Source organism: Macaca thibetana, chromosome 1 (assembly GCF_024542745.1).
Source record: "Macaca thibetana thibetana isolate TM-01 chromosome 1, ASM2454274v1, whole genome shotgun sequence".
NCBI classification, from domain to species: Eukaryota; Metazoa; Chordata; class Mammalia; order Primates; family Cercopithecidae; genus Macaca; species Macaca thibetana.
The window spans coordinates 144,353,339-144,365,219 of NC_065578.1; the positions used below are offsets into that span (position 1 = coordinate 144,353,339).

The 11,881-nt window shown below is 36.7% G+C and overlaps 1 pseudogene; it reads left to right on the forward strand.

Moving 5' to 3' along the window:
* Positions 1-6,743: 6,743 nt before the first annotated feature.
* On the forward strand, positions 6,744-7,770 carry LOC126948443 (histone-lysine N-methyltransferase SETMAR-like; annotated as a pseudogene).
* Positions 7,771-11,881: the final 4,111 nt, after the last annotated feature.

Here is an 11,881-nt window from a genome sequence, read left to right on the forward strand (position 1 = left end):
ATCAAAAACTTGAAAATTTAGAGAGAAGTTTAATAAAAGATGTATGAAACCTGTATACCAAAAATGATGAAACACTGATAAAAGAAATAAAAACCCTAAATATATGAAGAATATGTGAATTCTATATTTCAACTTGGCTGGGCCACAGAATGTCCAGGTATTAAATCAAACATTATTCTGGATGTTTCTGCAAGGTTGTTTTGGGTGAGATTAACAGTTAAATTTGTACACCAAGTAAAACAGATTGCCTTCCCTAATGTGGGTGGGCCTCACCCAGTCAGTTGAAAGACTTCTTCCCTGAGCAAGAGAAAAATCCTCTAGTTGACTGCCTTCAGACTTCATCTGCAACGTAGGTTCTTTCTGGTGTTAGAGTAAACAGCCTTGAGGCTAGAATTGCAGCACTGGCTCTCTCCAGCCTGTGAATCTACCCTGCAAATTTTGGACTTGCCAGCCTCCATAATCATGTAAGCCAATTTTTTATAATAAATCTCTCCTTCACTGTCTCTCTCTGTTTTTGTCTATATGTACCTATACACACACACACACAGAGAGACATTGTATTGGTTCTGTTTCTCTGAAGAACCCTAATATAGACAGCTATACCTTGTTCAAGGGTTAGAAAACATAATATTGTTAAGATGACAACTCTCCTCAAGAATGATCTTAGATTCAATGAAATACCAGTCGAAATGCCAGTAGAAACTTTTTTTTGTAGAAATTGACTCTTTCAAAATCCATATTATAATAGCCAAAGCAGTGTTTTTAAAAGAGTTCAAAGACTAATCTTACCTGATTATAAGATTTATTATGAATAAAGCTACAGTAATAAAGACAGTATGATACAGGTATAATAACAGAGAATTAGAGAATTAGATCAGTGACACAAAATAGATTCTAGAAATAGGCCCACACATATATATGGACAAGAGATTTTTGACAAAGGGGCAAAGGTGATTCACTGAAGAACATATGGTCTTTTCAAAAAACAAGGCTAGGTCGATTGGATATACACAGACAAACAATCGAACTCCAGTCCACACCAAACACCATTCACAAAAATTAACTCAAAATGGATAAGGGATCTACATGTAACACATAAAATTTAAAAACTCTAGATAAAAACACACGAAAAGCTCTTTGTGATATTGGATTAGGCAGATTTCTTAGATATGACAAATTACAATTCATAAAACACAATAAATTAGATTTCGCCAAAATTTAAAACGTTTGCTCTTTAAAAGACACTATTAAAAGAATCAAGAGACTAGCCACAGACAGAAATTATTTGCATCTGATAAAGGACTTATTCCTAAAATATATAAAAAATGTTCAAAACTCAATAATAAGAAAATTAAACGCTCAATATTTTAAATGGGCAAACAATTTGAGCAGATACATCCCAAAAGAGGATATATGGATGTTAAATAAGCACATTAAATATGCTCAACATTACTAGTCATTAAGGAAATCCAAACTAAAACCATAATGAGTAATCATTACACTCCTGTATAGAAAGACTAAATTTAAAAAGACTGCCCTCATCCACAAAGGTAGAATATGACAGAACTGGATTTCTTACACATTCCTGGTCAGAATGGTACAACCACTTTTTTTTTTTTATTATACTTTAAGTTCTAGGGTACATGTGCACAATGTGCAGGTTTATTACATATGTATACATGTGCCATGTTGGTGTGCTGCACCCATTAACTCGTCATTTACATTAGGTATATCTCTTAATGCTATCTCTCCCCGCTCTCCCCACCCCATGACAGGCCCTGGTGTGTGATGCTCCCCTTCCTGTGTCCAGGTGATCTCATTGTTCAATTCCCACCCATGAGTGAGAACAAGCGGTGTTTGGTTTTTTGTCCTTGCAATAGTTTGCTGAGAATGAGGTTTCCAGCTTCATCCATGTCCCTACAAAGGACATGAACTCATCCTTTTCATGGCTGCATAGTACTCCATGGTGTATATGTGCCACATTTTCTTAATCTAGTCTATCACTGATGTACATTTGGGTTGGTTCCATGTCTTTGCTATTGTGAATAGTGACGCAATAAACATACGTGTGCATGTGTCTTTAGAGCAGCATGATTTATAATCCTTTGGGTATACACCCAGTCATAGGATTGCTGAGTCAAATGGTATTTCTAGTTGTAGATCCTTGAGGAATCACCACACTGTCTTCCACAATGGTTGAACTAGTTTACAGCCCCACGAACAGTGTAAAACTGTTCCTATTTCTCCACATCCTCTCCGGCACCTGTTGTTTCCTGACTTTTTAATGATCACCATTCTAATTGGTGTGAGATGGTATCTCATTGTGGTTTTGATTTGCATTCTGATGGCTAGTGATGATGAGCATTTTTTCATGTGTCTGTTGGTTGCATAAATGTCTTCTTTTGAGAAGTGTCTGTTCATATCCTTTGCCTACTTTTTGATGGGGTTGTTTGATTTTTTCTTGTAAATTTGTTTAAGTTCTTTCTAGATTCTGGATATTAGCCCTTTGTCAGATGGGTAGATTGCAAAAATTTTCTCCCATTCTGTAGGTTGCCTGTTCACTCTGATGGTAGTTTCTTTGGATGTGCAGGAACTCTTTAGTTTAATTAGATCCCAATTGTCAATTGTGGCTTTTGTTGCCAATGCTTTTGGTGTTTTAGACATGAAGTCCTTGACCATGCCTCTGTCCTGAATGGTATTGCCTAGGTTTTCTTCTAGGATTTTTATAGGTTTAAGTCTAACATTTAAGTCTTTAATCCATCTTGAATTAATTTTTGTATAAGGTGTAAGGAAGGGATCCAGTTTCAGCTTTCTACCTATGGCTAGCCAGTTTTCCCAGCACCATTTATTAAATAGGGAATGCTTTCCCCATTTCTTGTTTTTGTCAGGTTTGTCAAAGATCAGACGGTTGTAGATGTCAAAGATCAGACGGTTGTAGATCAGACGGTGGTATTATTTATGATGGCTCTGTTCTGTTCCATTTGTCTATATCTCTGTTTTGGTACCGGCATATTATTTTGGTTACTGTAACCTTGTAGTATAGTTTGAAGTCAGGTAGTGTGATGCCTCCAGCTTTGTTCTTTTGGCTTAAGATTGTCTTGGCAATGCGGAATCTTTTTTGGTTCCATTTGAACTTTAAAGTAGTTTTTTCCAATTCTGTGAAGAAAGTCATTGGTAGCTTGATGGGGATGGCATTGAATCTATAAATTACCTTAGGCAGTATGGCCATTTTCACAATATTGATTCTTCCTATCCATGAGCATGGAATGTTCTTCCATTTATTTGTGTCCTCTTTTATTTCGTTGAGCAGTGGTTTGTAGTTCTCCTTGAGGAGGTCCTTCACATCCTTTGTAATTTGGATTCCTAGGTATTTTATTCTCTTTGAAGCAATTGTGAATGGGAGTTCACTCATGATTTGGCTCTCTGTCTGTTATTTGTGTATAAGAATGTTTGTGATTTTTGCACATTGATTTTGTATCCTGAGACTTTGTTGAAGTTGCTTATTTTTGAAAAGATCAACAAAATTGATATACTGCTAGCAAGACTATTAAAGAAGAAAAAGGAGAAGGATCAAATAGATGCAATAAAAAATGATAAAGGGGATATCACCACCAATCCTGCAGAAATACAAACTACCATCAGAGAATACTATAAACACCTCTACGCAAAAAAAAAATAGAAAATCTAGAAGAAATGGATAAATTCCTGGACACATACACCCTCCCAAGACTATACTAGCTAGAAGTTGAATCCCTGAATAGACCAATAACAAGCTCTGAAACTGAGGCAATAATTAATAGCCTATCAACCAAAAAAACATCCAGGACCAGACAGATTCACAGCCAAATTCTACCAGAGGTACAAGGAGGAACTAGTACCATTCCTTCTGAAACTATTCCAATCAATAGAAAAAGAGAGAATCCTCCCCAACTCATTTTATGAGGCCAACATCATCCTGATACCAAAGCCTGGCAGAGACACAACAAAAAAAGAGAATTTTAGATCAATATCCCTGATGAACATCAATTCAAAAATCTTCAATAAAATACTGGCAAACCGAATCCAGCAGCACATCAAAAAGCTTATCCACCATGATCAAGTGGGCTTCATCCCTGGGATGCAAGGCTGGTTCAACATATGCAAATCCATAAATGTTACCCAGCTTATAAACAGAACCAAAGACAAAAACCACATGATTATCTCAAAAGATGCAGAAAAGGCCTTTGACAAAACTCAACAGCCCTTCATGCTAAAAACTCTCAACAAATTAGGTATTGATGGGACGTATCTCAAAATAATAAGAGCTGTTTATGACAAACCCACAGCCAATATCATATTGAATGGGCAAAAACTGGAAGCATTCCCTTTGAAAACTGGCACAAGACAGGGATGCCCTCTCTCACCACTCCTATTCAACACAGTGTTGGAAGTTCTGGCCAGGGAAATCAAGCAGGAGAAAGAAATAAAGGGGATTCAATTAGGAAAAGAGGAAGTCAAATTGTCCCTGTTTGCAGATGACATAATTGTATATTTAGAAAACCCCATCGTCCTAGTACAACAACTTTGAAAAGCAGTTGAGCAGTTTCTTCAAACATCAAACATACACCTTCCATGTGATCCTGTCACTGCACTCCTAAAACTTACTCAAGAGAAATTGAAAGCACATATCCGTACAGAAACTTCTATACAAGCCAGGTGTGGTGGCTCATGCCTCTAATCCCAGCACTTTGGGAGGCCGAGGCAGGTGGATTAGGTGGTCAGGAGTTCAGGACCAGTCTGGCCAAAATGCCAAAAACCCATCTCTACTAAAAATACAAAAATTAGCCTGCCATGGTGGCAGGCACCTGTAATCCCAGCTACTCGGGAGGCTGAGGCAGAGAATGAGAATTACTTGAACCGGGGAGGCAGTTGTTGCAGTGAGCTGAGATCGCGCCACTGCACTCCAGCCTAGGAGACAGAGTGAGACTCCATCTAAATTTAAGAAAAAAAAAAAAACCCATAAAAAATTGAAAACAACCTGGCTGCCTATCAAAAGATAGTTGTATAAGTAAGTTGTGGTATATCTATACAGTTAAATACAATTCAACAATAAAAATGAGCTGACTATTGATACCCACAGCTAGCTGTTTAACTCTCAAAATAATTATTCTGAGTTTTGAAGTCTAGGGAAAAAAGCATACACACTCTATGATTTCCTTATGTAAATTTCTAGAAAATGCAAATGAATCTATAGTAACATGTTGTGGATCAGTGTCTCCTCGGGGATGAGAAGAGAAGAGGGAAAAAGAGGTAGAAGGTGTCTTAGTCTGTTTTGCGTTGCTGTAAATGAGTACCTGAGACAGGGTAATTTATAAAGAAATAGGCTTGTTTGGCACATGATTCTGATTGCTAAAAAGTTTAAGATTGACATCTGCATCTGGTAAGGGCTTCAGGCTGCTTCCACTCCTGGTAGAATGTGTGGGGAAGCTGGTGTGAGCATAGATAACATGGTGAGAGAGGAAGCAAGGGTGGGGAGTTGCCAGGCTCTTTTTAACAATCAACTCTTGTGGGAACTAATAGAGTAGAACTCATTGACACCTCCTTCACCAAGAAGAGAATTTATCTCATATCTATGTATTGTTCCACCTACTTACTTACCTATCTGTCCTTCTGTCTATTTACATATAGCTATGTAGAATGTTTACCAGATATTAACAGTGATTTGTTTGGCATGAATGAATTTGGGGAATTACATTTCCCTCTATACATTGCATTTTTTTTCTGTTACATATATATGATGTATGAGAATCATCTTTACAAAAATTAAGGTTATTTTGAAAGGTGTAGTTAAATTGATTAACGAACAAACTTTATGTGCCGATTAATAGAGGAATTGGTCAGTGTTGTGGGCTGAATTGTCTTTCCCAAAACTCATAGGTTGAGCCTTACCCCATGGTGTGACTATATATGGAGATAGAGCCTTTAAGGAGGTAAATTAAAGATAAATGAGGTCATAGGGTGAGGCTGTAATCCAATAGGATTGATGCCCTCATAAGAAGAGGAAGAGATACCAGCAACATGCATGCACAGAGTAAATGTAGCCATCTGCAACCCAAGAAGAGAGCCCTCACCAGAAACCAACCCCACCAGCACCTTGATCTTAGACTTCCAGCCTCTAGAACTGTCAGGAAATAAATTTATGCTCTTCAAACCACCTAGTCTGGGATATTTTGTTATGACATATCTAGCAGACTTAATGCAGTGAGTAAATTCATTTATGTTGCCATTAAAAAGAATAATTCAAATATATATTGAACCCAAAAATGTCTTTTATGAATAAATGGCAAAAACAAATTTTGGGGTAATACGCACTATGATTCGCCTTCTGTTTTGAATAAAAAGCAAAACATGATAAATTATGCATGTACATGATTTTATATGTTTATGTAAAGGGACGTACACCAGACAGTCAGGCAATTGATATTATTTTCCTCAGGAGTGGGACTACTGAGGAAAAGAGCCACTGTTTCTTCAAGTATTTCTGAATTGCTTGAAATATTACAATATGCCCGAATACTTTTGCAATTGAAAAAAAATGATGAACCCTTATATTAGGCTAGTGCAAGCATAATTGCAGTTTTTACATTGTTGAAATTTGCGATTTGACATTGGAATACATTCCTCATAAATATGGTTATGTTATACATCTTTTTAATGTGCATTTCTTGCTTTTTTTGCTAATGACTTGCTACTTATTTTAGACTATGGAAATAATGTTAGACAAAAAGCAAATTCGAGCAATTTTCTTATTCCAGTTTTAAATGGATTGTAAGGCAGCAGAGACAACTGGCAATATCAACAATCCATTTGGCCCAGGCACTGCTAATGAATGTACAGTGTAGTGGTGGTTTAAGAAGTTCTGCAAAGGACAGGCGATCCTTGAAGATGAGGAGCATAGTGACCAACCATTGGAAGTTGACAACGACAAATTCTGAGCAATCATTGAAGCTGATTCTCTTACAACAACAGGAGAAGTTGCCAGAGAACTCAAGGTCGACCATTCTACAGTTGTTCAGCATTTGCAGAAAATTGGAAAGGTGAAAAGTCTCGATAAGTGGGTGCCTCATGAGCTGAGGAAAAATCAAAAATATCATTTTGAAGTGTTGTCTTCTCTTATTCTACACAACAGCAAGGAACCATGTCTCCATCGAATTGTAATATGCAATGAAAAGTGGATTTTTTATGACAACTAGCGATGGCTAGCTCTGTGGTTGGACCTATACAAAGCTCCAAAGCACTTCCCAAAGCCAAACTTCCACCAAGAAATGGTCGTGGTCACTGTTTGGTGTTCTGCTGCCGGTATGATTTACTGCAACTTTCTGAATCCCGGCGAAACCATCACATCTGAGAAGTCTGCTCAGCAAATTGATGACATGCACCAACAAATGCAATGCCTGCAGCCGGCATTGGTCAACACCAAGGGCCCAATTCCTCTCCACGACAATGCCCGACTACATGTTGCACAGCTAGTGCTTCAAACGTTGAATGAATTGGGCTACAAAGTTTCGCCTCATTTACCGTATTCACCTGACCTCTTGCCAGCCGACTACCACTTCAAGCATCTCAACAACTTTTTGCAGGAAAAACGCTTTCACAACCACCAGGATGCAGAAAATGCCTTCCAAGAGTTTATTGAATTACAGAGTATGGATTTTTATTCTACAGGAATGAGCAAACTTATTTCTCACTGGCAAAAAATATGTTGATTGTAGTAATTCCTATTTTGATTAATAAAGATGTATTTGAGCCTAGTTGTAATGATTTAAACTTCACAGTCCAAAACTGCAATTACTTTTTCACTAACCTAGTATTTTGAAAAAACATAACAAAAATATGCCTACTTAGTGGTGGATCTTATATGCATATTGATTTCCATCTATATGTCATGTATCCACCAGAACTTTGTTAGGGATCCTAAAATCTTTCTATGGAGCTATTCTTTTTCTCATCAATGAAAATAATGTAACAATACTTGTTCTTGTGTTTCTGGAAATAATTCTAAATTTACTTAGTCACTTCTTTGTTTTCAAACAGTGATTTTTCCTTTATTTTTTCTCATGAAATTCGTGTCATATACACATCTGTATATGCAAACATGTGTGTTTAAGTGGACAAAATAGATAGTCTACAAGATTTATCTTTTGTTGTGTTTTAACTCAGAGTTGGCTACAGAATAACAACAAAAATAATGGAGTCACTTTTATAGAGAATTGCCAGGGCCTCTGTATTATGTTCTATACACTGCCTAATTATGCATAGTAATTATATTAGACAGCTATAAAAATAAAATGAGAGACCCAGGAATAAAATATTACTGACAAATACTTTTCTTCTTCTCAATGCAAAATTCCAAGTGTAGAAAACTGGTAACTTACCTAAAATTCTATTGATGAAACACATTAGGAAAAGTTCAGGATTGAATGGTTGCCTGTGGAAGGCGAGATGGAATTTATCAAGTCAAACAGAAGCAGGGGTCACAGGGCCAAGAATTAAAAACAAATGCAAATCTGTGCACTGTTATTTTAAAACCAAAGAAAAGTAGGTTACACAAGCCACTTCCATTTTTAAATGCTGCCCCTCTGGTGGTACGGGAGAAACCTTTTGCCCACTTGTCCTTTTTGCTAAAGATGCTGTTTTTCCACAGAGGCAAAGAGTAATATTTGAGGAAAAGGTTTTACAGATGCAATTACAGCAAGACACTGGCGCTCAGCTCTGCACGTGGGTAAACACGTGCTTTCTCACCCAGAGAAAAGTTTAGCTTGGCAGCCTTTGCTACAAAGCATGACTCTGATCCTAGAGAAAGCCAGAACTACAGAAACCCAAATCATCTCCAAAAATAACACCAAAATTAAGGCCTTGAAACTCCTCACACTTGTCATGCTGTGAAGGATGATACTTCAATGGTCAGGACCCACAGAGCTACTGAATCTTCAGAATTCTCTTTGTAAGTTCCCTCCACTGACATCTCAGCCTTTACATGAGGCTGTATTCTGGGCTTGAGTTTCTAGGCTGTCTGTTGTTAAATTTAAGACATACTTAGGAAAAAACATAGGACAGTATCTTTGAAGCCTTAACTAGGGCAAGATTTCTCTAGGACAATCCATTGATAAAGTAAACTTCATCAAAATCTATAAAATTTTCTGCTTATAAAAAATACCTTTTAAAAGATTGAAATGCTAGACACAGAATGAGAGGAATACTTACAATTACATATATCTGAACTATAACTTATAGCTACAGAATATAAAGTACTCCTACAAATTCCATTATCAAAAAGACAAACCAATATTTTAAATACTAAACAAAAGATTGAAGAGATACAAAGAGATACAAATACTCAATAAACACATAAAAAATGTTCTGCATCACCAATCATCAGAGAAATGCCAATTAAAACAACAGTAAGATACCGCTGTATACCTACTAAGATGGCAAATAAGCCCAAACACCAATTATTGGAGACCATGAGAAGCAATTAAACTCTAGAAATTGTTGATGAGATTGTAAAAATTGTGCAACCACTCTAGAAAATGTATTGGCATTTTCTTATAAATTTGAAAAATATACTTATTCTATGGCCCAGAAATTTCACTCATAACCCAGAATAAATTAAAATATATATCCACATAAAGACTTGTGTACAAATATTTATAATAGTTTTGCTCATAAAACAAAAAACTAGAAACAACTAAAACATTAATTAACAGAAAAATATATAAACAAAGAATGCTATATTCATAGAATGGAGTACTACTTAGTAATAAAAAGGAATCAACTGATAAGCACATGAATCTCAGAAACATGCAGAGTGAAGGGTACATAGTATATGATTCCATTTATATAAAGTTCATGAATAGGCAAAATTATTCGTGATGATTGAAATCAGAACAGTGGGCTGGAATAAGGCACAAGGGGCTTTCTAGAGTGATGAAATATTCTATATGTTGATTTGGGTATTGATTACACAGTTGTATATGTTTGTCATAATCATTAAACTTTATACTTACAACTATGCATTTTTCTATATTTGAATATTACTTCAATTAAAAATATTAAATACATTGCCCTAATATCCAATTTAATCACACAGAAAAATCTCAGTATGCAATCAAGATTGTGGGGGTAGGAAGAATAAAAAGTATTATGGGTGCTATTTTCCTTACACGACATTCATTCCATTTTTAGTGAAAATTTATGTATTTCTTTATTCTTTTTTAATTTAGACATAATTGTACGTATTTACGGGGTACATGTGACATTTTGATACATGCTTACAATATGTAATGATCAAATTGGGGTATTTAGGATCTCCATCACGTTAAATATTTACCATTTCTTTGGGTTGGGAACATTTCAAATCTTCTAGCTATTTTTCCAATATATCAAAGAAATGAAAGTAACAACATCCTAAAAACTTAAATGAAAACAAATTTTATATTTTCTGGCTTCATATAAGACAGCAACACGGGGAATCGTTGGACACCTGGAAAATTGTTTATCATTTAGTCTAAGAATAATTTTTTATTTTTTTACTTTTAATTTAGTTTCAGGGGTACATATGCAGGTTTGTGGATGAAGCTAGAGGCCATTACCCTTAGCCTTAGCTAACTAATAATGATTTAACAATAAATGTGGTATGGCAGTCTTTATTAAGGCCCTAGTAATGTCATCAGACTGCACAAGGCTCCAGGGACACAGGCAGCCTTCCCATACAAGTATTCTTAGGACCTTGTTCTGCAAGGAGCATTGCAGTGGCAGATGAAGATATTGGTGTCAGTAACCTTTGGGCAGTCATCTGAGGTCATTCCTGCAGGTTACCTCGTAGGCAGTAAGAGAGGAGAAAAAGGCTCTTCTGGGGTCACTCTTGAGCCTACTTTGCATGGACTGACTTTATGTTAACTTTTTAAAGTACTCTGAGATTGGCATGATAATGCCACTCTCAATGTGAACCTCCTTTTCCCCTGATACATTTTATTCCAAGTGATGTGAACCACTGACGAAAAGTTGACAAGAGATTTACTTAATTATGGCAGAAATAATCTGTTCATTCCAAAGACTAAAATGCTTGACCTCACAGGACCTGTTTCCTTCCATCTCTAACAAAGAGCTGAGCCATTGTATGAGATCCAGTAGAAGGGCAGGTGAGCTGCTTTCATGAGCACATATTCCGTGGCTGGAGCTCGCTCAGGTTTGTGGTGGGGCTGGGACCTGGGATGAGGTGAGGGCCATTTTCTAGCCAGAGCAGCCACTATGTTTGCCTCAGCCCTGCAATTTGAACCTGGACAAAATACCCACCCTATCCCCTTCTATACCACTCCCCCATGCTATTGACTGCTGCAAATGAAATGCTATTCACTTAGAGAGAAATTGTAGAATGGATGTTTGTGGACTTCTGAGGAAAAATTTCAAGCCAACTCCTTAGTTTACAGAAGCTTCTCAGTTTCCTTAAATAGAACCCCCTGGCAGGCCCTGGAGAGTTAGTATTCAGTTCTGCAAACACATTTGTGTTGGAACTAAAAACAAAATTGGGAATGATGTGGTGTGTATGCAGCAAACAGGCTCATGACACCACCACAGTTTTTGACAGCTCTGGAAAATGCTGCCTGGGGAAGGTTTAGCACCATGGACTGAATGATCTGGATAGAACAGTAGCACAAGATTAGACAGGCATGCTAAAGAAAGCTCTGAATATATGCCCTGTGGTAAGCAAACCGTTCTTTAGTCTGTCAAATAGAAAGCCTCCCTGCAAAACCAACAGTTTAGAAATGCATGCATTAGCCTGTGCAATGTTTTCTGAAGGTCAGGTTCAATTTCCAGGGTAAAGGTTATAATTTTGAAATAT